This window comes from Macaca mulatta, chromosome 14 (genome assembly GCF_049350105.2).
Source record: "Macaca mulatta isolate MMU2019108-1 chromosome 14, T2T-MMU8v2.0, whole genome shotgun sequence".
NCBI classification, from domain to species: Eukaryota; Metazoa; Chordata; class Mammalia; order Primates; family Cercopithecidae; genus Macaca; species Macaca mulatta.
In genome coordinates this window covers 5,782,608-5,809,323 of record NC_133419.1, presented here as the reverse complement: position 1 = coordinate 5,809,323, position 26,716 = coordinate 5,782,608, and the positions used below count along the sequence as shown (strand labels likewise).

At 52.3% G+C, this 26,716-nt stretch overlaps 1 protein-coding gene and 1 long non-coding RNA gene across 24 annotated transcripts in view; one reads left to right on the top strand and one right to left on the bottom strand.

Annotated features, from left to right (window-relative positions):
- Positions 1–26,141, bottom strand: part of CPT1A (carnitine palmitoyltransferase 1A) — an 85,411-nt gene extending 59,270 nt beyond the window's left edge. For 17 of the 23 annotated variants that reach the window (XR_013403453.1, XR_013403444.1, XR_013403445.1 and 14 more), the window contains exon 1: positions 23,649–23,766. The gene's annotated coding sequence lies outside the window, so the exon portion shown is untranslated. Of the gene's footprint in view, positions 1–8,536; positions 9,292–21,435; positions 22,279–23,505; positions 23,584–23,648; positions 23,767–26,018 lie in introns of those variants that run through there. The other 6 variants (XM_077961844.1, XM_077961840.1, XM_077961841.1 and 3 more) reach the window with 4 other exon arrangements.
- LOC144334068 (uncharacterized) lies at positions 14,536–16,943 on the top strand. Its single transcript, XR_013403466.1, has 3 exons — positions 14,536–14,608; positions 15,332–16,526; positions 16,869–16,943. It is a non-coding gene; the product is annotated as an uncharacterized LOC144334068 (long non-coding RNA).
- Positions 26,142–26,716: the final 575 nt, after the last annotated feature.

The following is a 26,716-nucleotide window of genomic DNA, read 5'->3' as shown; positions in this document are numbered from 1 at the left end:
ATTAAGGTGCCCGGGCCTGGCCCAGTCTGTCAGTGACAGGGACAGTGACAGTGTGGACAATGACCCACACAAGACAGTCTGCAGAGGCACCCTGAGCTGCACGTGCTGGTGAAACGGGCTGTCAGGCTCCTGACTTGAGCCACCCACTCAGTGAAGCCAGGTACTGACATGGGACAGTCTCAGGGAGGGAAGGAGGCAGGCTGGGGCGGAAGCTGAGAATTCATGCCTGGACCTGCCACATGTGAAATGTCGCCAGGACATCCGGGTGGAGATGCCACACACTGCCGGAGTGAGGGAGGAGCTGGGCCGGACGACACACCCGAGAGGTACCAGCACAGATCCTGCAAGCTCTGCCTCAATGACTCTGAAAGAGTAATTTGGCAAAACTACATTCCACCAGCTATAACCTTAGCTTAGAGCAATTTGCAAAGCAATCGACAATATGTATGGGCCAGGAATGATGGCTCACACCTGTAATCCCAACACTTCGGGAGGCTGAGGTGGGAGGATCGCTTGAGGCCAGGAACTCAACACCAGCCTTGGCAACACGGCGAAACCCCATCTCTCTAACAAATAAAAAATTAGCCAGGTGTGGTGGCGTGGGCCTGTAGTCCCAGCTACTTGGGAAGCTGAGGTGGGAGGATCCCTTGAGCTCAGGAGGTAGAGTCTGCAGTGAGCCATGATCACACCATTGTACTCCAGCCGGGACAACAGAGTGAGACCCTATCTCAACAACAACAACAACAACAAAACAACAGTATTTACATATTATTTAGTAGGCATGCAGCTGACTCCCATGGCCTGGCCAGTTTTAAAGGAATGGATCCCATTTTTGAAACCAGCAAGATCACTAAGCAGATGTTTGCCACAGGCTGAAAAGGGTATCAAAGCAAGCAGCTCTGAACCATTTCTCAAAAAGCCATCTAAGCAGCTGTAAGACTCCCCTGGAGTCTCAAGGTTAACTTTTTTTTTTTTTTTTTTTTTTTTTGAGATGGAGTCTTACTCTGTCGCCCAGGCTGCAGTGCAGTGGCACCATCTCAGCTCACTGCAACTTCTGCCTCCTGGGTTCAAGCGATTCTCATGCTTCGGCCTCCTGAGTAGCTGGGCTTACAAGCGCCTGCCCCCATGCCTGGCTAATTTTTTCTATTTTTAGTGGAGATGGGGTTTCCCCATGTTGGCCAAGCTGGTCCCAAACTGCTGAGCTCAAATGATCCGCCCACCTTGGCCTCCCAAAGTGCTGCGATTACCCCTGTAAGCCACCGCGCCCGGCCTCAAGGTTAACTCTTAGCCCCCTTCCCCATCAAAGCCTTGGCAGTAACCATGAGGCAGTCATCCCAAAAGAGGACTCTGCAAAGCATGCACCGTGTCAGATAAAGTGATGTGACTGGCCCCCTCTGCATGACTGATAAGATCTCCTGGGCTTTATACAGAACACAAAGGCATTATTCATGGCAGCGGATTAAATATAGCGTCTGTAGCCAAGTCTCTCCAAAGGTATGTATCCGATGCTTGCTCAGAAATCTAACCTCTGATAGGAAGAGTCAGACTGGAGGTAATTACAGCGTCCTTTCCAGGAGGGAAACGCCCTTGCAGAGCGATCTGAGTTTAATGAAGGACTTGTTTATTTTGACTCATTCAGGGTAACCCTAAGAGTCCTAACTGCCCCTAAGGTGCACAATTTGTTTTTCTACTTCTGTAAGAGCTGAGATGGGCTGTCCTGACCCAGCCTCTCCCTCTTTGAGTCATGAGCAGAAAAGAGTGAACTCAACAAGGGCCAGAGGAGCTCCCTGTGCAAATCTAAGTGCAAATCCCACGCTGGGTTCTGGCCTGGATCAGTGGCCTTATGTTTAAAAACACTGATATGGCTGCACCTACAGCAGTTCCTGCTCAGCTACAGTTTGCACCTTTGTTTATTTGTTGTTTGTTTGAGACAGGGTCTTGCTGTGTTGCCCAGGCTAGAGTGCAGTGGCATGATCATGGCTCACTGCAGCCTCTACTCCCCGAGCTCAGGTGATCCTCCTACCTCAGCCTCCTGAGGAGCTGGGACTACAGGCATGCACCACCATGCTCAGCTAATTGATGTATTTTTGTGTAGAGACAGGGTTTCACCACCCTGCCCAGACTGGTCTCAAACTCCTGGACTCAAGCGATCCACCCGTCTCAGCCTCCCAAAGTACTGGGATTATAGGCATGAGCCACCCTGCCTGGTGATTGTGCTTTTTGAAGTCTCAGTTATCCATGGTCAACCACCATCTGAAAATATTAGATGGAAAACTCCGAGCGCGGTGGCTCATGCCTGTAATTCCAGCACTTTGGGAGGCCCAGGCAGGTGGATTGCTTGAGGTTAGGGGTTCGAGGCCAGCCTGGCCAACATGGCAAAACCGTCTTTATTAAAAATACAAAAATTAGCTGGGCATGGTGGTGCGTGCCTGTAATCCCAGCTACTCGGGAAGCTGAGGCAAGAGAATTGCCTGAACCCGGGAGGCAGAGGTTGCAGTGAGCTGAGATTGCACCACTGCACAGCAGCCTGGGGGACAGAGTGAGACTCCACCTCAAAAAAGAAAAAAAAATCATAGTTTTAGATTGTGCACCATTCTGAGCAGTACGATGAAAGCTCCCACCATTCCTCTCCCTCCTGCCAGGGATGTGAATCACCCCTTTACCCAGGCTATCCATGCTGCCAACACTCCCTGTCTGTTACTACACAGGAAAAACCTCGTATATACATCTGTCTCCTGGAATCTAAGGGGAACTAGTTGCAGGACCCCCATGGATACCAAAATCTATGAGTGTGCAGTCCCTTATAGAAAATAGTGTAGTAGGCCGGGCGCGGTGGCTCAAGCCTGTAATCCCAGCACTTTGGGAGGCCGAGACGGGCGGATCACGAGGTCAGGAGATCGAGACCATCCTGGCTAACACGGTGAAACCCCGTCTCTACTAAAAAATACAAAAAACTAGCCGGGCGAGGTGGCGGGCGCCTGTAGTCCCAGCTACTCGGGAGGCTGAGGCAGGAGAATGGCGTAAACCCGGGAGGCGGAGCTTGCAGTGAGCTGAGATCGCGCCACTGCACTCCAGCCTGGGTGACAGAGCCAGACTCCGTCTCAAAAAAAAAAAAAAAAAAAAAAAAAAAAGAAAATAGTGTAGTATTTGCACATAACCTACACACATCCTCCTGTGTACTTTTTTTTTTTTTTGAGACACTCTCACTCTGTCCCCCAGGCTGGAGTTCAGTGGTGTGATGTTGGCTCACTGCAACCTCCACCTCCCGGGTTCAAGCGATTCTTCTGCCTTAACCTCTGGAGTAGCAGGGACTACAGGCATGTGCTACCATGCCTGGCTAATTTTTGTATTTTTATTTTATTTTATTATTTTTGAGATGGAGTTTTGCTATTGTTGCCCAGGCTGGAGTGCGATGGCATGGTCTCGGCTCACTGCACCCTCTGCCTCCAGGGTTCAAGTGATTCTCCTGCCTCAGCCTCCCAAGTAGCTGGGATTACAGGCCCCCACCACCATGACCAGCTAATTTTTGTATTTTTAGTAGAGACAGGGTTTCACTACATTGGCCAGGCTGGTCTTGAACTCCTGACCTCAGGTGATCCGCCCGCCTGAGCCTCCCAAAGTGCTGGGATTACAGGTGTGAGTCACCGCGCCCGGCCTTAATTTTTGTATTTTGAGTAGAGACCTGGTTTCACCACATTGGCCAGGCTGGTCTCAAACTCCTGACTTCAGGTGATCCACCCACCTCGGCCTCCCAAAGTGCTGGGATTACAGGTGTGAGCCACCACGCCCAACCCTCCTGTACACTTTAAATCATCTCTAGGTTACTTACAATAATGAATACAATGTAAATGCTATGTAAACAGTTGTTATGCTGTATTTTTACATTTTGTATTATTTTTTGTTATTATCTAGCTTTCTTCTTTTTCCACAAATATTTTCAATCCTTAGTTGGCTAAATCCACAGAAGCAGAACCTGAGGATACAAAGTTGATTGTATAGGTTTGGTACTATCCACAGATTAAGGCATCCATGAGGGGTCTTGGAATGTATCCCCCAAGGATAAGGGGAGGCCACTGTAAGTGTAAGACTGCCTCCTGTGGCCAATAGGGAGTACAGATCTAAACCACAGGAAGACACCACTTCACACTCAGGAGGACAGCTAGTATCACAAAGATGGATGATATCAAGTGTTGGTGAGGATGTGGAGAAACCAGAATTCTCATGGATGGCTGGTCAAATGGTGCAGCCATGTTGGCAAACAGTCTGTCCGTTCCTCAAAAGCTTAAATACAGAGTTACTGGTCTGGCACCGTGGCTCACACGTGCAATCCCAGCTCTTTGGGAGGCCAAAGCAGAAAGAGTGCTTTAGGCCAGGAATTCCAGACCAGCCTGCACCATGTGGCAAGACCCCGTCTCTATATAATAAACAAAAATTTTAAAAATTAAAAATTAGGCCAGGTGCAGTGGCTCACGCCTGTAGTCCCAGCACTTCATGAGGCCAAGACAGGAGGACTGCTTTGGCTCAGGAGTTCCAGACCAGCCTGGGGAACAAGGCAAGACCTCATCTCTATTAAAAATCAAAGAAATTATCCAGGCATGGTGGTACATCCCTGTAACCCTAGCAACTTGGGAAGCTGAGGCAGGAGGATTGCTTGAGCCCAGGAGGTGGAGGCTGCAGTGAGCTGTGATTGCACCACTGCACTCCAGCCTGGGCAACAGAGGAGATCCTGTCTTTAAAAAAAAAAATTGCATAACAATAGACTTACCATATGACCCAGCAATTCCATTCCTACATATATACCCGAGAACTGAAAACATGTCCATACAAAAGCCTGCACACGAACACTCACGTTATTCATGATAGCCAAAAAGTGGCAATACGTTCTGCTGATGAATGGATAAACATAATGTCCAATCATACGGTGGAATAGTATTCAGCAATGAAAAGGAATGGGCCTCTGACACCTGCTGCAACATGGATGGGCCCTGAAGACATGATGCTGAGTGAAAGAAGTCACACAGAAGGTCATATATTGCTCATTCTGTTCATTCTAAATGTCTGGAACAGGCAAATCTACAGACACAGAAAGTACACTAGTGCTTGCCAGGGGCTTGGAGCAGATGGGAAGACAGGGAGGTAATGGGTAAGGAGTGGGGGCATCTTCTTCGGGTGATGAAAACATTCCAAAATTGATTGTGGTGATAGTTGCACAACTCTGTGAATATACTAAAAACCACTGAAAGCCCTGGCATCATGGCGAAACCCTGTCTCTGCAAAAACTACAAAAATTAGCTGGGTGCGGTGACGTGTGCCTATAGTCCCAGCTACTAGGGAGGCTGAGGTGGAAGAATCACTTGAGCCTGGGAGGTCAAAGCTGCAGTGAGCCATGACTGCACCACTGCATTTCAGCCTGAGCAACAGAGTAAAACCCTGTCTAAAAAAAAAAAAAAAAAAAAAAAAACCCAAACAAACTCACCGAAGTGTACACTTTAGATGGGTGAATTTTATGGTATATGAATATCTCAATAAAGCTGCTACCAAAAAATACTGTCTCAAGAAGTATTGTCTATTTAATGTCTATGCACCTAACCATTCTCTCCTCAGATATATAACAGTGGGGGGTGGATATGTAATTCTTTTCTTCCATATCCCATACACCATAGTGCTCTGGTCACATTAAGGACTCATTCAGCAGCCATAAAAAAGAATGAAATTGGCCAGGCATGGTGGCTCATGCCTGTAATCCCAGCACTTTGGGAGGCAGAGGTGGGAGGATCATCTGAGGAAGGGAGTTCGAGACCAGCCTGAGCAACATGGAGAAACCCCATCTCTCCTAAAAAATACAAAATTAGCCAGGTATGGTGGTGCATGCCTGTAATCCCAGCTACTTGGGAGGCTGAGGCAGGAGAATCACTTGAACCCGGGAGGCAGAGGTTGTAGTGAGCCGAGATCACGCCATTGCACTCCAGCCTGGGCAACAAGAGCGAAACTTTGTCTCAAAAAAAAAAAAAAGGAAAGAAAAAAAGAAATCATGTCCCTTGCAGTAATATGGATGCAACTGGAAGCCTTTATCCTAAGTGAACTCACTCAGAAACAGAAAACCAAATACTGCATGTTCTCACCTATAAGTCGGAGTTAAACAATGGGTACCCATGGACATAAAGACGGAAGTAACAGGCCAGCTACGATGACTCACGCCAGTAATCCCAGCACTTTGGGAGGCCGAGGCAGGTGGATCACCTGAGGTCAGGAGTTTGAGACCAGCCTGGCCAAGATGGTAAAACCCCATCTCTACTAAAAATGCCCAAAATTGGCCAGGCGCAGTGGCTCACGCCTGTAATCCCAGTACTTTGGGAGGCCGAGATGCGCGGGTCAGGAGATCGAGGTCAGGAGATCGAGACCATCCTGGCTAACACGGCGAAACCCCGTCTCTACTAAAAATACAAAAAATTGGCCGGGCGTGGTGGCGGGTGCCTGTAGTTCGAGCTACTCGGGAGGCTGAGGCAGGAGAATAGCATGAACCCAGGAGGCAGAGCTTGCAGTGAGCCGAGATCGCTCTACTGCACTCCAGCCTGGGGGACAGAGCAAGACTCCGTCTCAAAAACAAACAAACAAACAATACCAAAAATTAGCCTGGCGTGGTGGCAGGCATCTGTAATCCCAGCTACTTGGGAAGCTGAGGTAGGAGAATCGCTTGAACCTGGGAGGTGGAGGTTGCAGTGAGCTGAGATCGGGCCACTACACTCTAGCCTGGGCGACAGAGCAAGACTCTATTTCAAAAAAAAAAGAAAAACAAAGATGGAAATAACAACATTGGGGATTCCAAAACGGAAGGGAGGAAGCGGGGCAAGGGTTGAAAAATTACCTATCAGGTACAATGTTCACTCTCTTCCCTTTCATCGAGGGCACTCTGGGTACACTGGAAGCCCAACACCCACCAGTATGCAAAATACCATGTAACAAACAGGCATATGTACCCCCGAATCTAAAATTAAATTAAATTTTTAAAAAGACTCATTCAAGGCCGGGCGCGGTGGCTCAAGCCTGTAATCCCAGCACTTTGGGAGGCCGAGACGGGCGGATCACGAGGTCAGGAGATCGAAACCATCCTGGCTAACACGGTGAAACCCCGTCTCTATTAAGAAATACAAAAAACTAGCCGGGCGAGGTGGCGGGCGCCTGTAGTCCCAGCTACTCGGGAGGCTGAGGGCGGAGAATGGCGTGAACCCGGGAGGCGGAGCTTGCAGTGAGCTGAGATCCGGCCACTGCACTCCAGCCTGGGCGACAGAGCGAGACTCCGTCTCAAAAAAAAAAAAAAAAAAAGACTCATTCAAAACAACTGTTACCTCATGGCATTAAGGAATTTCTGTTAATTATCTTTTAGGTATTACAAGATATTGTGGTCATGTTTTTTAAGAGACAGAGTCTCGCTCTGCTGCCCAGGCTAGAGTGCAGTGGCACAGTCACAGCTCACTGCAGCTCTGGGTTCAAGCAATCCTCCTGCCTCAGCCTCCTGAGTAGTCGAGATTGTGGGTGTGAGCCATGGCACTCAGGCAGTGGTTATTTTTAAAAAACTTTCCCATCTTTTATCGATAGGAACTAACATAATGATACATGCAATTTTATCTTTTTTTTTTTTTTTTGAGACTCTTAGGTCTCGCTCTGTCACCCAGGCTGGAATGCAGTAGCACTATCTAGGCTCACTTTAACCTCTGCCTTCCGGGTTCAAGCAATTCTCCTGCCTCAGCCTCCCTAGTAGCTGAGACTACAGACGCCCAACACTGCACCCAGCTGATTTTTGTATTTTTAATAGAGCCCAGGTTTCACCATGTTGCCAGGCTGGTTTTGAACTCCTGACCTCAGGTGATCTGCCCACCTTGGCCTCCCATAGTACTGCGAGCCACTGTGCCCAGCCTAATTTTATCTTTTATCATGTCTGGGACTTGCTTCAAAATCACTTGGGGTGGGATGAATGGAGGGACGGCTATGAAGGAGCCACGCGTGAGAACCGGTGAAGGGCACGGCCGCCCGAGGCCGGCAGGCAAGCCTCTCTTCTGTGCACGTTCGAGATCTCCTGATGTTTTAGAATGTGTTGAATGAAATGAAACACTTGTCCACTGCAATCGGAGCTCAAAAATCTCACATTTGGAGAGCTCCTCACACACTCCAAATGCCCCAGGTGCCCAGCTCCCAGGAAGGGAGGCACACACTTCTCACCCCATAGCCCACCCAATACAAGAGGGCTGGCAGCAGAGAAATGGCATAACCCATCCAGAGCCAGACAAGATGAAATCGGGAGGAGCAAAGGTTTCCGGGGCCAGAGTGTGTGGAAAGGTGGCCATGCCCAAGCCCCCTTACTCCATCCCCACTACCCACAACCTGGAAATAGCTGAACAATCACCACCTGCTTGCCCAACCCAACACGGTTTTTATGACCCTGGAATAAAAAGGATGAAAAAGGAAAAGCAGGGCCTCCCCGCAGTGCCCCCCTCCCCCAGTGCCCACCTCCCCCCCAATGCCTGCGCCCCTGCCTCACCGAGCCAGTCTTTTCCAGGTGCTTCCTCTTCAGGCAGGAGGCCACGCAGCGCCCCATGCAGGGACTTCACCTCTCCCCAGACAGAGGGCACACCTGTTCCCTGGCTTTCACGCAGCTGGGAGTGGAGGCAGAATGGCAGCTTCTCCCACCTCTGAGTCACCGGAAACAAAGCTGGGGGACTGCAGAAGACACAGCCGCCGTGGCTTCACGGAGGCCAACCGACCCTGGTGAGAGCCACCCAGCTCCTGGGCCAGCCTCACTCACTCCAGACGTGGGGCAGAGGCTTCCTAATGTCTCTAAAACTGAGGAACTCTGAAGAATGATAACCAGATAAAGCCATTCACACCGCACCCCCCTTCCCTCCCTGGCCCTGGAGGGTAGAGGGTACCAGACCAGAGTCTGAGAGTGGTCAGCACGTTTCCTGCCTTGACGTACCCCTCCACTGAAAGTCAACCTGAGGCCAGGTGCGGTGGCTTGGGCCTGTAATCCCAGCACTTTGGGAAGCCGAGGCGGGAGGGTCACTGGAGGTCAGGAGTTCAAGACCAGCCTGACCAACATGGTGAAACCCTGTCACTACTAAAAATACAAAAATTAGCCGGATCTGGTGGTGCGTGCCTGTATTCCCAGCCAATTGGGAGGCTGAGGCAGGAGAATCGCTTGAACCCGGGAGGCAGAGGTTGCAGTGAGCCGAGATCAGGCCATGCACTCCTGGTTGAGAGAGTGAGACGCCGTCAAAAAAAAAAAAAAAAAAAAAAGCAAGCCACTCTGGCCCTCAGCACGCCTTTCTATAACATACTTAGCGCAAACGGGATCCCTCAAAGTAAATCGGGTCTGCGGCCTCACCGCACTGGCATAAACAGGACTGGGACCCCAGGTGGCTCACCTCACCTTCCTGGAAACAGAGCAGCCAGCTGAGGCAGGTGAGCAGCTGAGACTGGGATGGGCGGACAACAAGCCCAGGGCCAGGGGCGCAGAGCTCTTCCGAGGGCTTGGTGCTCAGGGAGAAGGAGTGGGGGTGAGGAGGGGGTGAAGAAGGCCAGTCACCAATAAATTCCTGGACCTCAGATAAGCCTCACAAAAACTTTGGAAGGCCAAGGCGGGCAGATCGCTTGAGCCCAGGAGTTTGAGACCAGCCTGAGCAACATGGCAAAACCTCATCTCTACTAAAAATACAAAAATAAACCAGGGGTGGTGGTGAGCACCTGTAGTCCCAGCTACTTGGGAGGCTGAAGGGCGAGGCTCACCTAAGCCTGGAAGGTTGAGGCTACAGTGAGCCATGATCACACCACTGCATTCCAGCCTGGGCGACAGAACGAGATCTTGTCTCAAAACAAACACACACACACGCGCACACACACACACACACACACACACAAGCCCCAGTGAACTTTACTATATTATACAGCAAGACTGTTTTCTGTCTTAAATGCTTTAAATCACAAGATACTGCAAACACGCAGGCAAGCAGAGAATAACACCTGTGTACCCTCCCGGAATGAACAAATTTAACATTTTGCTGTATTGATTTAGACTGTCCTCCCCAACCTACCCCTGACACCAGTTTGTTTATTTCTGTTTTTGTAGAGACAGGATCTCACTATGTTGCCCAGGCTGGTTTGAACTCTTGGACTCAAGCAGTCCTCCCTCCTTGGCCTCCCAAACTGCTGAGATTACAGGCGCCCAGCCCTGCAAAAATTTCTAACATGCAACAGATACAACCTCCTCTCCCTGTCCCCAGAATGCGGGGCTCATCTTTCCCTACATATTTGAGTATCTACAAGTGCATACAGTACCACCACACACGTGTGAGGCACACACAAATGCTGCCTACTCCGTGCACGCTCCTGCAACTTGCTTCTCGTCCACATTGAATTCCAAGCTGCCCCACGCCCACCCATGCAGCACTGGCCCTGCTGTCCTGCACCCCTCTGCTGGCGGGAACCAGTCTGCTCCTGTGTCCCTGCTGGGGTTCAGGGAACTTCTCTGTTCACTTTTTCACTGTTGCAAACAAAGCGGCAGACAGTGGCCTTGTCCATGTTGCAGCATCGTATTTTAACGGGGGTAGAAAAAAAGCATGGTGTTCGTGGGCACCCCTGGCCTCTGGGGCAGCCTTCCTCATGCCTGCCCTGCCCTGCCTGCTCTACCAAAGGTCCAGCTCCTCCTTGACGTGGTCATCCTGTCCTCTTTGCCCTCGCCGAAGTCCCACCTGCTGCTCGACACCCCATCTCCCTGTGTCTCCCAAGTCAGCTTTCCCAGGGCGTCTGAGCGCCCTGCCCACTTCGCCAACGCTGCCACATCGGCCCCAGCCAGGGGCTTCTTGGAGCGGAAGCACACTCCACCACTTTGCAGCCTGTGTTCCTTCCACTTCTGTGCGTCCAGAATGGGCCACCTGTCCGCTACAGCCAGGCCTGGGTCGGGGCCCTCCACCTCCCACCTGCGTGGGGGTCCCTCACCAGGCTCACTGCGTCTTCTCCTCCCCAGCACCTTTCATCGAGGGCAGGAGGCCAGGGCACCCATGTGTTACATCTCCCCTTCCTGGAAGACTTCCCTGGAGTCCTGGGCATGCCCTGCCAGGTTGGGCACTGTGGCTGGGAGCTCTAGCACACTGGGAGGAAGGGCCCTCAGGCCAGCTGGCGGCCGGGCCTGTGTCTGGATCCAGGCCACCGACACTAGGCAGCCTCTCTGCTCACCCCTTCGGCCCTCCTGAGGCTGTAGTGAGGAGGGCAGCAGGGGCACGGCATGGCCTGAGGCGTGGGCAAGTAGGCATCAGCCTCCTCGGGCTGGCGGGGGCTCTGCCACGTCCCACTCCCGGTGTACAACTAAACCGTTAGTCTCTGTGGGCTGGCCCCACTTCCTGCTCCTTCTTCCTCCTGGGGGAGGCCGCCAGGCACACAAGCTGGCCCCGGTCCATCTGCTGCTGCCTTGGGCCCCTCTGGCTTCTGAACTAGTAGGTGGCTCCCCCTGCACCCCGGGAGTCAGCCAGCCCCCCGGGACTTTAGCTTAAACCTGAGCACACTGCACCTGACCTTCCAAGCACATCCTCAACTAGCCAAAACTTCACCAGCTGACAATGAATCTTGCCACCTGCCCACGTGCCCACATCCTCCCCAGGGTTTCTCTCACTGAGAACGCCGGCACCTGCCCTGCCTGGGGAGAAGTAGGGATGGACTAGGGCTGTTCACTCCAGTCCCCAGAACCTGCTGATGTGAAGGTCCCCGGGCTCGCATGTCCCACCAGCAACACGTCTGCTCTACAGCCCAGCCCTCCTTTCTCCAAGCCACCCCCATACAGAGACTTCCCAGAGAGACCTGCCCAGCTGCTCTTTAACCCACATCATCCCAGGGACTGGCCCATCTGCAGCCCCTATCCTCCTGCGATTTTCTTCCATGCCCAGGTCTCGGAGACATATCACAGCCCAGGTGGGGAGAGGTGGTGTCCCGTGGGACGAAGTTTACACAGTGTGACCACTGAGATCCAAGCTGCACGGCAGGGCGTGCACCTGCACCCCAAGTTCAAGGATGGCTAGAGGAGAGAACACTTTTACTGGAAAGAAAGGCAGAAAAGAGAAGGAGGAAGAAAAGTTAAAAGGGAGAAATAAGAAAATGCAGAAAAATACAGATGGATGAAAAGGGAACTTCACCTCTTCCCTGTCACTCACTCGCTCCCTCAAATCATCACGGAGTCCTCGGACGGAAATCCCAAACTAGCCCTGGGAACGGACTCGTGGAGGAGGCAGCTCTGGGTAAGTGAAACAGGCGGACCCTTGGGGGCTGTTCCTGACCTAAGACCCCTCCTTGCTGTGTGCCCCCAGGACTGCTATAGGGTAAATCGGAGGCGGCGGCAACACCCCAGCGGCCTCCACCACGCCAAAGACACCACGTCGTCCGGCACTGTGGTGGGGCCGCGGACGTGTCTATTTTTACTGCAAGGACAGAAATCACTTCTGAGAAGCTGGCACGGTGGCTAGGGCCTGGCCTGTGCCTCTGCCCCAAGTGGATGTGAGCCCTGAAAGGCTGAGTGGGAGGCCAGGCGCAGTGGCTCACGCCTGAAATCCCAGCACTTTGGAAGGGCAAGACGGAGATTGCTTGAGTCCAGGAGTTCAGGACGAGGCTGACCAACATGGCAAAACTCTTTCTCTGCCAAAAATACAAAAAATTAGCTGGGGCCGGGCGCGGTGGCTCAAGCCTGTAATCCCAGCACTTTGGGAGGCCGAGACAGGCGGATCACGAGGTCAGGAGATCGAGACCATCCTGGCTAACATGGTGAAACCCCGTCTCTACTAAAAAAAATACAAAAAACTAGCCGGGCGAGGTGGCGGGCGCCTGTAGTCCCAGCTAGTCGGGAGGCTGAGGCAGGAGAACGGCGTAAACCCGGGAAGGCGGAGCTTGCAGTGAGCCGAGATCGTGCCACTGCACTCCAGTCTGGGTGACAGAGTGAGACTCTGTCTCAAAAAAAAAAAAAAAAAAATTAGCTGGACGTGGTGGCGCATACCGGTGGTCCTAGCCATTCTGGGGGCTGAGATGGGAAGATTTCTTGAGTCTGGGAGGTTGAGGCTGCAGCAAGCCCAGATTGTGCCACTGCACTCCAGCCTGGGCAACAGAGTGAGACCCTGTCTCAAAAAAAAAGAAAGGCTGAGTGTGGCTGGGGAGTGGGGGAGGCTGAGCGGGGGTGGGGGGTGCAGGGTGGAGATCGCCCACCTGGAGCCCACCCGCTGGGAGCTCACACAGATCTCCCTGCCCAGAGCACACTGGGTGCTCAACAACTCCCAGGTGAAGCATGGGAGCCAGGCCACGTGCCATCCTGGAGGCTATGAAGGGACTCGTCACTGAGGTCTGTGCCAGAGCACTTAAGCACCTTATGCTAATCTGCTCTCGGAACCACACAGAGATGCAGAATAAAAGGCCCCAACCAAGGCTGCAAGCCCTTCATCACAGCTGTCACAAATCCACTGTCCCGTCTCCAGCTCACCTATTCCATGGCTGTTCCCACCGCCTTCCAAGCTCAGCTCTCCCTGTCACCTGCCCCTCCGCCAGGCCCACCAGCCTTGACCTGTGCCACTCACTGGCTGGCAGCTGGGAGGCCTTCAGCTCTTTTTCCATTTCTCTTTTCTCCTTTCTTCATACTTAGCTTAAAGCTCCCAGCACTTTAGCGGGCAGCCCATGAATCCAAACTCCCCAAGAAATTCCACAAGAGACATTTATCAATGTCACCTGCACCGGCTGGCAAACGACCTTCACTTATGAGTTCCGTGTCCAGTCTTCCAAATACACTTCTCAAGGACGTGAATCCTTGTGGTGTCATCTGAATCGAATCCTGAAGACTACAGAATGCCTGTTCTCTAACAGTGAATGCTACATGAACAATTAGGGGGGCTGGTGATAACACATCTTCAATTTTGCTTACGATTATCTTCATTTTAACAACTTTGCTCAATATTCCCCAAATCCTTGGCCAAAAAACGGCTCTGCTACTTTGTTTTTTGAAAGTGTTCACTTTGTTCTTTCTCCATAATCAATTCCTTTTAACCAAAACCTTTCACCTCTTTCGAAGTCATTGGCCTATGAATCCTAACACTGGCCACGTAATCAAGAAGCCACCCATGACACAGGTCCTTATGCCCTTTGAGTAAACCTCCCCACCCCTGCACCCCCAATCCTGCAGAGCTGAGACAGGCAGGTGGCCGAGGAAAGCAGGTGAAAGGTCAGTGTGATGCACTGTGCATTGCCAGGTTTCAAAACACGCCCAAGGGAAACGGAGATACTGGAATTGCCTCTGTAATATAAAACAAACAATAAAACTTGGTGAGTGATAACAGACTTCCAAGAAAATGGTCTTTATAGCAACTGAAATATGTAAATAATTTATGAGTGGGGCAGAAGTCTTTCAACATAGCCTTGCAATCAACAGGTATGGAGATACTAATAGGTGGGTGGGAAGGTAGGTAGGGAAGACATAAAGATTCCTTTTTGTGCTCTTAATAATGAAGATAAAGAACATTCTTTTTTTTTTTTTTTTTTTTTGAGATGAAGTGTTGCTCCATCACCCAGGCTGGAGTGCAGTGACATGATCTCAGCTCACAGCAACTTCTGCCTCCTGGGTTCAAGTGATTCTCCTGCCTCAGCCTCCCAGGTGGCTGGGATTACAGGCATGCACCACCACGCCTGGCTAATTTTGTATTTTTAGTAGAGATGGGCTTTTACCATGTTGACCAGGCTGGTCTCGAACTCCTGACCTCAAGCGATCCGTCCAACTCGGCCTCCTAAAGTGCTGGGATTACAGGCCTGAGCCACTGCACCCAACTCAGAACATTCCTTTTACCAAACCCTTTGGCATATGCTAGACAACGTGACTCATATACATTTTTATACTGATGTATTTGACTAGCATTAGATCATTTAATTCTCGCTAGCACCCCAGGAAATGGGTAGTAGGGCTACCTCCATGTACTAATGAGAAAACCAGGGCTTAGATGTCAAGAAACTTGCCTAGTGTCACAGCCAGCAAATCATAGCTCTGGAAATCAAACCCAGGCCCAGGCCCAGGCCAGGCGTGGTGGCTCACGCCTCTAATCCCAGCACTTTGGGAGGCTGAGGCAGATGGATCACCTGAGGTCAGGAGTTCGAGACCAGTCTGACCAATATGGTGAAACCTAGTCTCTACTAAAAATACAAAAAATTAGCTGGGCATGGTGGTGTGCGCCCGTAGTCCCAGATACTAGGGAAGCTGAGACAGGAGAATTTCTTGAACCCGGTAGGTGGAGGTTGCAGTGAGCCGAGATTGCACCACTGCACTCAGCCTGGGCGACAGAGTGAGACTCTGTCTCAAAAAAAAAAAACAACAACAACAACAACAAAAAAAAAACCCAGGTCCAACTCCAAAACGTGTACTCTTAAATCCCAAAGCAAAGTGGTAGGTACTACACAAAAAGTTCTACTTGGGATTCCTAAAGTTACAACACAGATATAAAATTAGGTCACTGTTGTAACCAAAATGATGAGATTGCAGCCAGCAATAAAACTCCAGTAAATACAAACACCATCGGCGCCAACTGTAAAATTATCCACATGCTGCAGTCTTCCCACTGCACAGTGCCCACACACACAGGAGCAGGCTCTGCCTTCTGCTCAAACCTAGCTAACAGCTGCCCGTCTCCTCCAGCGGTAAAACACTGTGTTGGAAATCCTCCGAGAAAAGGTTAGCCATGGGAAGCGACAGCTTAGCTCAGCAGGAATACCAGGCAGGGCCTCTAGGAAAAGAGAAAGTGTGAGGCTGGATGACATGGGCCCCATTCCTGGAAAAACTGGAGGAGGCATCGTAGGCAGAGTCGGAAGCAGTGTCTCTGGCGAAGGGCAGGGCAGTTATCTTATCATCAACAACACATTCTTGGATGCCCGGGTGACCAATGCCTGGGAAGGCTCTGCTTGGCTAGAAAGCTAGTGCGGGCCTCCGGGACTGGCTCCAGTCTGGGGAAACCACCTTCACAACATGCATGATTTCCAAGGTGGCAAAAATCTGGCCTGGCCTCCTCACTGCTGCCCAAAGAACTTCAAGGGAAGTACCAGGAAGGCTCTGGAAGGACATCAGCAGCCCAGGGCATCAGCAGCCCAAAACTAGCACGCACGTGCGGTAAAGTTCGTGGCTCTTCTGAACTGCGGTGCAGGCAAAAATTAGCAATAATGGGAAGGAAGAAAAGCAGCAGCTCCTCTTCACTGGGCAAGCGTGGGTGCATGCTCTCCGCACAGTGTGAGCCACCTCGTTATTCAGTCGCAGATATGCGTATCTGTAATGGTGCCCTGTACTTTTCCAGTAAATGTGTATACACACAAATAGAAGTTATTTCCCAGAGTCGGCTGGGTGTGTTGGCTCATGCCTGTAATCCCAGCACCTTGGGAGGCCGAGGTGGGTGGATCACCTAAGGTCGAGAGATCAAAAGCAGCCAGGCCAACATGGTGAAACCTCATCTCTACTAAAATTACAAAACATTAGCTGGGTGTGGTGGTGGGCGCCTGTAGCAGGAGAATTGCTTGAACCTGGGAGGCGGAGGTTGTAGTAAGCCAAGGTCGCACCACTGCACTCCAGCCTGGGAAACAAGAGCGAAACTCCATCTCAAAAAAGAAAAAAAAAAAAAAAGAAAAGAAATTGTTTCCCAAACCCGATGGAAGCACCTTAGAAGTGAGAATGTGAGACTCACCTTATGTTTTTTGGAGAGTTTCATGTACAAGAAAGGTGAAGGAATTTTCATTATTTATTTATTTATTTTTATAAGACAGAGTCTTGTTCTGAACTCCTAGCTCAAGAGAGCCTCTTGCCTCAGCCTAAGCTGGGACTACAGGTGTGCTCCACCACACCCAGCCTGGAACTTTCATTATGAAAGGTTGCACCTTGAATTCATGACTGATCATTCAATATTCACATTATTTAAATTGGCCACACAGTGAATTTCCTGTACTGAAGTTTATCGTAACGGACTATTCACATTTATGGGGTCAATATAATGGGTTGTCAGGTTATAAAAGGAATTCTGGGCTGGGCACGGTGGCTCACACCTGTAATCCCAGCACTTGGGAAGCTGAGGCAGGTGGATCACCTGAGGTCAGGAGTTCAAGACCAGCCTGGTCAACATGGCGAAACCTCATCTCTACTAAAAATACAAAAATTAGCCGGGTGTGGTGGTGGGTGCCTGTAATCCCAGCTACTCCAGAGGCTGAGGCAGGAGAATCACTTGAACCCGGGAGGTGGAGTTTGTGGTGAGCCGAGATCATGCCACTGCACTCCAGCCTAGGTGACAGAGTGAGACTTCATCTCAAAAAACAAAAATAATAAAATTAAAGGAATTCTGGACTGGGTATGGTGGCTCATGCCTGTAATCCCAACACTTTGGCAGGCAGAGGCAGGAAGTTCGCTTGAGCCCAGGTATTTGAGACCAGTCTGGGCAATGTAGCAAGACCCCATGTCTACAAAACATACATAAATTAGCCAAGTGTGGGTAGTGCATGCCTGTCGTCCCAACTACTCGGGAGTATCGCTCAAGCCCAGGAGTTTGAAGTTACAGTGAGCTATGATCATGCCACTGAACTCTAGCCTGGATGACAGAGCGAGACTCTGTCTTACCAGGTACTGTAAAAATTAAGCCAATTCCGGGTGGATCACTTGAGGTCAGGAGTTTGAGACCAGCCTGGCCAACATGATGAAACTCCGTCTCTACTAAAAAATAAAAACTAGCTAGGCTTGGTGGTGCGTGCCTGTAATCCCAGCTACTCGGGAGGCTGAAGCAGGAGAACTGCTTGAATCCAGGAGGTGGAGGCTGCAGTGAGTCGTGATTGCGCCACTGCACTCCAGCCCGGGCGACAGGGCAAGACTCCATCTCAAAAAAAAAAATTAAGCCAATTCAAATTCACCTTATAGTGCACCACATCAATAAGTAATGGTTAGATAAATACAGACAAATGTGATCTTAGCCACTGTGTATATGTGAAGAAGTATAAAGAAACCAGGAAGCCCGGCATGGTGGCTCATGCCTGGAATCCCAATGCTTTGGGAGGCCAAGGTAAAAGGGTCACTTAAGGCCAGGAGTTCAAGACCAGCCTGGACAGCACAGTGAGGCCTGTCTCTACAAAAAATATAAAAAATTAGCCAGGTGTGGTGGCATGTGCCTGTGGTCCTAGCTATGCAAGAGGCTGAAGAAGGAGGATCCCTTGAGCCCAAATGGGAGATTATGTTGAACCACGATGGCACCACGGCACTGTACTCCAGCTTGGGCAACAAAGCAAGATCCTGTCTCTGAAAAAAAAAGAAGTCCGGGCATGGTGGCTCATGCCTGTAATACCAGCACTTTGGGAGGCCAAGGCAGGCAGATCACCTGAGGTCAGGAGTTCAAGACCAGCTTGGTCAACATGGTGAAACCTCGTCTCTACTAAAAATACAAAAATTAGCTGGGCATGGTAGCACACACCTGTAGTCCCAGCTACTTGGGAGGCTGAGGCAGGAGAATCGCTTGAATCCAGAAGGCGGAGGCTGCAGCGAGCTGAGACCACACCACTGCACTCCAGCCTAGGCAACAGAGTGAGACTTCCTCAAAAGAAAGAAAAGAAAAAAAAAAGGAAAGAAAAGAGAGAAAGAAAGAAAAATGAAACCAAATATCCAAGAAAAGAAAGGGAGGGAAGGAAGGAGGGAAGGGAGGGAGGGAGGGAAGGAGGGAGGAAGGGAGAAAGGAAGAGAGGGAGGAAAGAAAGAAGAAGGAAAGCAAACCTTCATGTATTAAATCTGTTTCAGGGTACGGGAGGAAATGACAGTTGGCAAATCAGGGATAAATGCTTTTATAAATGAAGAATCATTTGATAAAAAGCCAAATTTCAGTGATAGCATATGACAGTTTCTTTCTTTCTTTCTTTCTTTTTTTTTTTGAGACAGAGTCTTGCTCTGTCAACCAGGCTGGAGTGCAGTGGCGTGATTGTGATCTCGGCTCACTGCAACCTCCGCCTCCCAGGTTCAAGCGATTCGCCTGCCTCAGCCTCCCGAGTAGCTGGGACTACAGGCGTGCACCACCATGCCCCGCTAATTTTTTGTATTTTAGTAGAGACGAGGTTTCACTATGTTGGCCAGGCTGGTCTTGATCTCCTGACCTCGTGATCCACCCATTGTGGCCTCCTGAAGTGCTGGGAGAAGTACAACGCGCTCGGCTGACGGTTTCTTCAAGGTTATTTAGTTTACTCCTCACCAGGGTGTCAGAATACAGCGTTAGGAACGCTCTCTGTGGTGACTCAATGTGACTCGATGACCACAGGACCCCCAGAGTGAGCCAGGGCTGGTAGGCAAAGCAGACGTCACTACAGAGAGCTAGCAGCTTGCTGCGGGGAGAGAAGAGGGACGTGGTCTCGGGTCCAGACGTCCTCAGCCACAGTAGCAGCGTGAAGGAAGGAAGGTGCATTGAGGGGGGACCCAAATGCTCCTCCACTCCCTGCCTTCCTCACAGGAACTTCCCGTAACACAAACAGAAGTAACAGTGCCCTTCGTCAGGAGGTTGTGGCAATCCAGAGTGGAAAAAGGTGCCTCGGGCAGGGCGAGGGGGCTTATGCCTCTAATCCCAGTGCTTTGGGAGGCTGAAGTGGGAGGATCGCTTGAGGCCAGGAGTGCACTATGATTGTGCCAAGGCACTCCAGCCTGGACAACAGGGCAAGACCTTGTCACTAAAGAAAGAAAAAAGGAAAAGAAAGGATGTCTCAAATGTTCTGCCATTCCTTCAACACATATCTGAATGTCTGCTCTGGGCCACTGAAATAATGAGGAAGGTGAGTGTAAGGGCGAGTTAGGAAGAAGTAGCAGCACTTAGCCCCAGCCGCATGTGGGGGCTTAGGGAACATGAAGAATGCGGGCTGGCTCTCCCGCTCTTGGGCTGGGTACCACAAACCACCAGCATCAGGAGTATGAAGCCTTCCTTTCTTAACCTAAAGAACTTGATGTCCAATGCCTAAGCTATATCCCTCAGGAAGCAGAGCGGTACCCACCCTACTGCCCAACCCTCCAAGGTGACCGTGATCCTCCTGCCCACCCTGGAGAGGCACGCCTCACTCAGCAGCATCATTTCTTTCATTGTTAACTTGCAAAGATGTTCCTGGACCCAAGAACAATCCTCACCAAAAAAAAGGCAAAGGCAGACAGACACTTCTGAAGCTATCAAGTTACCCAAATAGGCAGCTGGCCTCAGCCCAGGGCCTGCTGGGGATCCAACCTTTACCCGACATTTGAACGAGGTAAAAGTTGAAATTTACACAAGGTAACAAATATTTGAAGCTAGCAAGCAGAAAAAAGTCCTTACTTGTGTTAAGCAATCAATTTGTTTAAAAAACATATCCTGTACATGTCGTCAAAGAAACTGTTAATAGTGGTGGCATCTGGAGAGGGGAACCAAGTGAGAAGGACTCTACTCTGTATCTGTACCTTTAAAAAAAAAAAATAGAGACAGGATCTGGCTCTGTCACCCAGACTGGAGTGCAGTGGTGCAATCATAGTTCACTGCAGTCTCCACCTCCTGGGCTGAAGCCATCCTCCTACCTCAGCCTCCTGAGTAGCTGGGACCACAGATGCACTCCACCAGGCCTTACTAATTGTTTGTGGAGACAGGGGTCTGGCTCTGTTCAGCCCAGGTTGGTCATTCCTGGCCTCAAAGCAATCCTCCCACCTTGGCCTCCCAAAGCACTGAGATTACAGGCGTGAGCCACGAGTCCAGGCCCATTCGTGCCTCTTTAACTTTGCATCGTGTGCTTATATCGCTTATTTGTAAAAACAACAACAACAACAACAAAAGTCTTCACAAGAAAAGCTCAAGACTGGCAGAAGACAATTGAGGCCTCTTTAAAGTGTGTTGGAGAGAATCTCTCCAACACAGACAATCTCGAACAGCCATTTTAATTCTCAAAACACCAATTCTTCCGGAATTCAAGTTCAGGTTTCCACCAGCAACAGAACTCTGGCCTGCCAATAATAACCATGCAGAGTGACTAAACATTTTTTCCAACAAAGGAAAAAATGCAAACGATCAAAGTGCAGAAGCAGCCCTTGGCCAGCGCAGGCGCCGGTTTCCGCCTCCCGCCGCCGCTGCCACCGCCCCTGTGCCTTTAGATTTCGGGCAGCAAGTTTAATTGCTTGCTTGGAACGCGTCCTCGGAAGGGCACCGCCAGTAACTGCGGCTTCGCGCCCCGCCCCTTCCCCCAAGCCCCGGGCGGGCGTCACGTGACGACTGAGAAAAGTAGGGGAAAGGTCAGCAACAGCCCCGCCCCCGGGCTGGCGCGTCCCAGGCGCTCGGATCTTGTTCCACCCGCCGTGCCCACAGAGACCTTCCGGAGCGAGCTGGCGCGCGTCCCTGTGGCCACCCCAGCGACAGCGGGAGAAATGCAACGCACCTCTCCGTGGAAAGGTCGAGCCCTGCGGTGCCCAACTTTGGGGACAGCTCGGTGCTCAGTGCTTCTGATGACAGATGCTGCATCCAACGAGCCAGAAACGCAGGCACCGCGCTCAAGAGCCCAGGGCGCGTCTAAAAGGGGCTCACTGTGAAGCCCCAGTGAAAACTGACAGTGTTTTTATGAATGGGCACGCGGGGCCAGGGTTGGGTAAGGGCAGGTCCTCGTTCCAGGACTCCCCGGAGGCCCAGCTTGACCGCTCGGTGACCACTGGTCCGGGGCTGGGGCCAAACACAGCAGCCGCAGCAGCATCGGAAGGAACCCAGTTTAATTCTCTGCCCCAGGGTAGGCGGCTTGTGTTTAGTACCAACTCGAAACGTTATTTTGGCCTGTGCATGATGCTAATTTCTGCCACTTTGAAACAAAGTGTGTGCACTCCCAAACCTGGCCCTTTTTACTGTTTGATTCCAACTGTTAAGATAGAGTTCAAGTGCAAGGTCGAGGCAGCAATGCTTCACAGGAAGGAAACCAGTAATTTACATGCGAAAAGCAGCCCACAGGTTCTTGGTATTGAGGCAAAATCAACCCAAAGAATCCCCAGACCAAATGACAGCTGGATGCTCGCTGGCCTCAGCGGTGTGCATTCTCAGCGACACTAATGTCCTCAATTTAATTGCTACGTTTACTCGGTTAGAGTCGCCTTAAAGAATTTGGAAAGGCCCGGGGGTGGGGGTGCTTCCTGGCATAAATAAAAGACCGGGGCTCAGCCACTTTTTATTCACTTGGTGTGTGGCTTAGAAGGAAATAAACATGCTTGCATATCTGGAATGACCAGAAACCAGACACCTGTGGAAGAAAATGGTGTAACAAAATACACCGTTGCAAAAGGTAAAACCGATTTTCATTTTATTCGGTAACTTACAAAGTTACCGGCTTCCTACTAAAATCTGTTCTTAAATATTTTATAACACACGGAGCCGAGAGGAACCGAAAGCCTGTGCCGAGTTGGGAATATTAACTCTGTTATGTATTTAACCTGGTAGTTAGTTGGGATTTTAACTCTCTGAGTTGTTTTCTTTTTTTCTTTTTTCTTTTTTCTAAGTAAGATCAGCCCTCATCTTTGAGTCCTGCGGCTTTAAGGAAAGCCAAGGGCGGATTTACATTATGAAGACGCTGACCCACGGCCTTTCCTGACAAAGCGAAAGAAGCCGGCTGGTGGCTGGCCGCGGCGGTGGCTCCAAGAAGGGGCTGCCCCGCGTGGCCCTGACCGCACCGTCAGGCTCGCTGGCCAAGTTCGCCAGGGCCCGGCCACGTGACACCCCCACCCTCCAGCGGCCCCGCAGCTCCCGGCCCGGCACGACCTTGGGCACGCGCTCCGCGCCCACCTGCCCTTGACCCAGCGTTGCACGGGAGAGGCTGCGGGCGCTCCCAAGCAGGCACGGGGCCCGGCACCCTCATCCTGCTCACGGCAGCGCTCGGACCGCGCCTGGAGTCCCTGCGCCAAGGGCGTGTCCCGACGGCAGCACTGCGAGGGCGGGCTTGGGGAGGGGGACCGGGGAGACCGGGGCTGGGATGGGGTCAGCGGCGTTCTGCCGAATCCCGAGGGCCAAGCATCCCTCCCTCAGCCGCACTGCACCTGCTCGCAGGTGACCGATCCACGGGCGGACCCTCAGACCCAATCCTCTCCGGAGCCGGGGTGGGATGGGCAGGGACAGGAGCCGGAGGCCCTACTGGCCCCGGGCGAAGGCATCCTGGAAAGCATCCAGAGCGTCCAGCATCCCTCCCGCGGCCACCCGCAGGCAGACCGACCCCCGGTCAGACCCTCAGACTCAATCCAGTCCGGGGCAGATTAAGGAGTGGGAGACAAGGGAGCCGGTGGCCCTGTTGGCCCCGGGCCGGAGGCCTCCAGCCAAGTCCGGAGGGCCGAGCATCCCTCCCACGGCCGCACGGGACCCGCCTGCTGACGGACCGACCCCCGGCAGGCCCCCAGACCCAATCCCCTGCGGGACATGGGGAGCCCCGGCCCCTCTCCGGGTTAAGGATCTCCACAACCCCGCCGTCCGGGGGGAATACCGGGGTTCCTCTCGGCGTCCCGGTTCCGGCGGGGTCCCCCACCAGGTCCGGTTCCCGGCAGCCCCGCGCGCCGCCCGTGCCCGGCCCCCGCAGCCCGCAGGGCCGCTCCGTCACCCTCCCCACCGCGCGCGGCCGGGCCTCACCGAGTCAGCGACGGAGGTGCGGCGGCGGCAGCGGCAGCGGCAGCGGCGGCGGCAGCGGCGGCAGCGGCGGCTGAGTGAGCGAGCGGCGAGCGGGCTCCGGGGAAGGAGGGCCACGGGTGAGGCCGAGCGCACCCGACGCCGGCGGCAGCGGATTGGCTGAGGCGGGTCCGGCTGCGGCGCCGGCGGGCGGGGGACTCCCGGCGCGCGGAGGGCGGACCCGGGGCCTGGGCGGGGCGGGGCGTCCACGGGGCGAGAAGGGGAGGGAAACTGAGGCTCCCGCGGGTGCTCGCGTCCTCGACCTCTGCCGGAATGGGGTCTAGGACGAAATTCCTCACCCTCCGAGCCTCAGTTTCCTCATGCGTAAAATGAGTCATCTCGTGGAGGCCGTGCGCATAAAATGCTTGGCTATGTGCCTGGCTCATGCTCGCGACTTATCGGCATTGCCCGGTGTAATGCTCCAGGCACCCCCTGATGGTATTCACCCCCGACTCCTTTATGCAGACAAGGGTGGCGGGCCAGGAAATAAGTTGTCCAACGTCACTGAGCTGAGGAGCAACCGATCCACCGGGAGTGGTGGCGCGCGCCTATAATCCCAGGTACTCTGGAGGCTGAGGAGAGAAGATCGCTTGAAGCCAGGAGTTCAAGGCCAGCCTGGGCAACGTAGGGAGACCCCGTCTCTAAAAAAAAAAAGCGGGGGGAATGATAGACCGGACAGTGGGTCCAGATCTGACTCCACAGCCCATGCCCCAAATCAGACCTTATACCACGAGCGATCCGGAGGCAGCGTGGCTCCTCCTCATCTAGCTAGGATATAAATGCCTTCCTTACTGGGCTTTGGTGAGATTTACTAAAATAATTCTTCCAACGTCAAGAACATAATAGGTGCCAGGAGAGGAGTAGCTGGAGTCCAGGGCAGAGTGACCGAGAGACCCTTGTGCTGGAGCTCGGGAGAGGGGCCGGGAGCGGGAACTGAACATCCACCCGTCCCAGGAGTCTAGGGCGAGCGCAGCTGCAGGGGACCCGGGGGGTTGACGGGGAGGGAGAGGGGCCCCAAGCATAACAGGAGGGCCAAGGGGCTCTTCCTGCCCGGGAGCTACCCCTCCCCTATCTTTACCCGCAATGCTTCCAGGCGCGAGCTGGCAGCTCTGCATACAGCAGGTGCTCCATAAGTGCACCGATTTTATGAACAAAGACTCTTTTAAACCATTTTTTATTAACCCGGCTCTTTTTAAGGTCGACTACTTCTAGTTATGAAAAATCCATGTTAGCAACCATCCTTCTTTCTGTATTATTTGGCTGTTACCGCAGAATAATTTAGAAGAGAAAATGAAAGTTCTCCTTTGATCCCGCCCCCCACCGCCGCTGCAGTTAACTCTCCCTGCGGTTCTCAGGCTCACTGTTTTAAAGGAAGGCTAGGATGCAAGCTGTCTGTAAGCTGTTTTGTTTTCGCTTGGCTTCAGTCGTGGACATAGTTCTCTGTGGGGGGACGGAGATGACCGCGGGCCTTCCCAAGGCTGCGTAAGATTTCCTTTTACGATGCTGTGATCCATTTACGCGGCCCCCAGTGGACAGTTAAGCCCTCCTCCCCGCCCCCCACCCCACCATTGCAGGTATAAATAAAAGCTGCGTTGGCCGTCGATGTACCTCTTGGAGCTCCTGGTTCTCCTGTAGGATAGATCCCTGGAGGGGACGCAACCAGGCACATGCAACATTTTGATGCCACAGGCCAAGCTACCATGCCGAAAAGCTTACCAACTTCCACTACCACCTGCGCGTGCAAGCGGGTCCCTGTCTCCGATTAGGGATTATTTTAATCTTTGCCAATCCTAAAAGGAGGGGTGAAGGAGGGAAGAACCTCTCATCTCTCCTTTTAATTTGCGTTTCTTTGAGGTTAGAAGTTGGGGGTTTGTCCCCCTGCTGGCTCTTGTCTGGACCACAAGTGAGCCCGGGCACTCGACCCCCGCAGATTTCACCGCCCCAAAAGGCAGGGGGGCCGGGCCAGGGCACACGTTCCCGACGCACGGCTGCACCCCACGAGCCCTGGCGGTTCTTGCGCGTGGGGCTCTCCTTGCGCGTGGGCCTTCGCGGTTTGCGCTACAGAAGCTGGACTGTCATTCTCACCTCAAATGCCCTTCCCTCCTTTCCCTGGAACCTCAGTCGCCTACAGGTCCCGGCTCCAAGGTCACTTCCTCCCTCGCTCAGCGCCCCGGTGCGCGCCCAGCTGGGATTGGCCCCGCGCCCTGTCTGTTCCCAGGGCTCTTCGGCCTTGACAGTGCGCCCTTCCCTGCGCCCCGCCTCGGTGCCACCTGCAGGCCGGGCGGGGCAGGGACAGGTACCCGGTCTGTGGGGGCGTCGAGGCGCCACGCTCACCTGTGCCATGGAGGCCGTGCTCTCGGCGGCTGCAAGGAGCCTGCGACTGCAGCCACACTGGGGAGGCCTCATTCCCCTCCCGCCGACCACGCGGCAGCTGTCCTCCCCCGGTCGGCGGCTCCCCCGGCTGCGAAGCTGAGTCTATTAATAAAGAACCAGAGAACCAGGCCCCCCGGGGAGCTCCGGGCCTGAGCCTCAGTTCCCTGGGGCCAAAAAACATCTCCATGCCTGCCTCCGAAACTAGAATAATCTTTCTCAAGCCTTGTGGGTTTTTTTGGATTTTTTTTTTTTTTTTTACAAATTCTGCCCCAGTTTGAATACTGTAGCAGTTGCCTACCATAGCTACAAGAAAACTTTTCTTTTTAATGCGGGTAATGTTTTTATTTATCGCTAAGATTTCTCTTTTTACTCTAAAAAAAACTTTTTTATGGAAAAATCCAAACCTTTTTGTTCATTCATTCATTCATTTTTGAAACAGGATCTTTCGCTGTTGCCCAGGCTGGAGGGCAGTAGCAAAATGACAGCTCACTGCAGCGTTGACATCCCAGGCTCAAGCGATCCTCTCGCCCCAGCTTCCTCAGTAGCTGGGGTCACAGGCAAGTCCCGCCATGCCTGGCTAATATTTTGAAAAATCCAAACCTTTGAAAAAAATTAACCAGAACAGTATAATAAAGGCCCGTACAACCAAAACTCAAGTT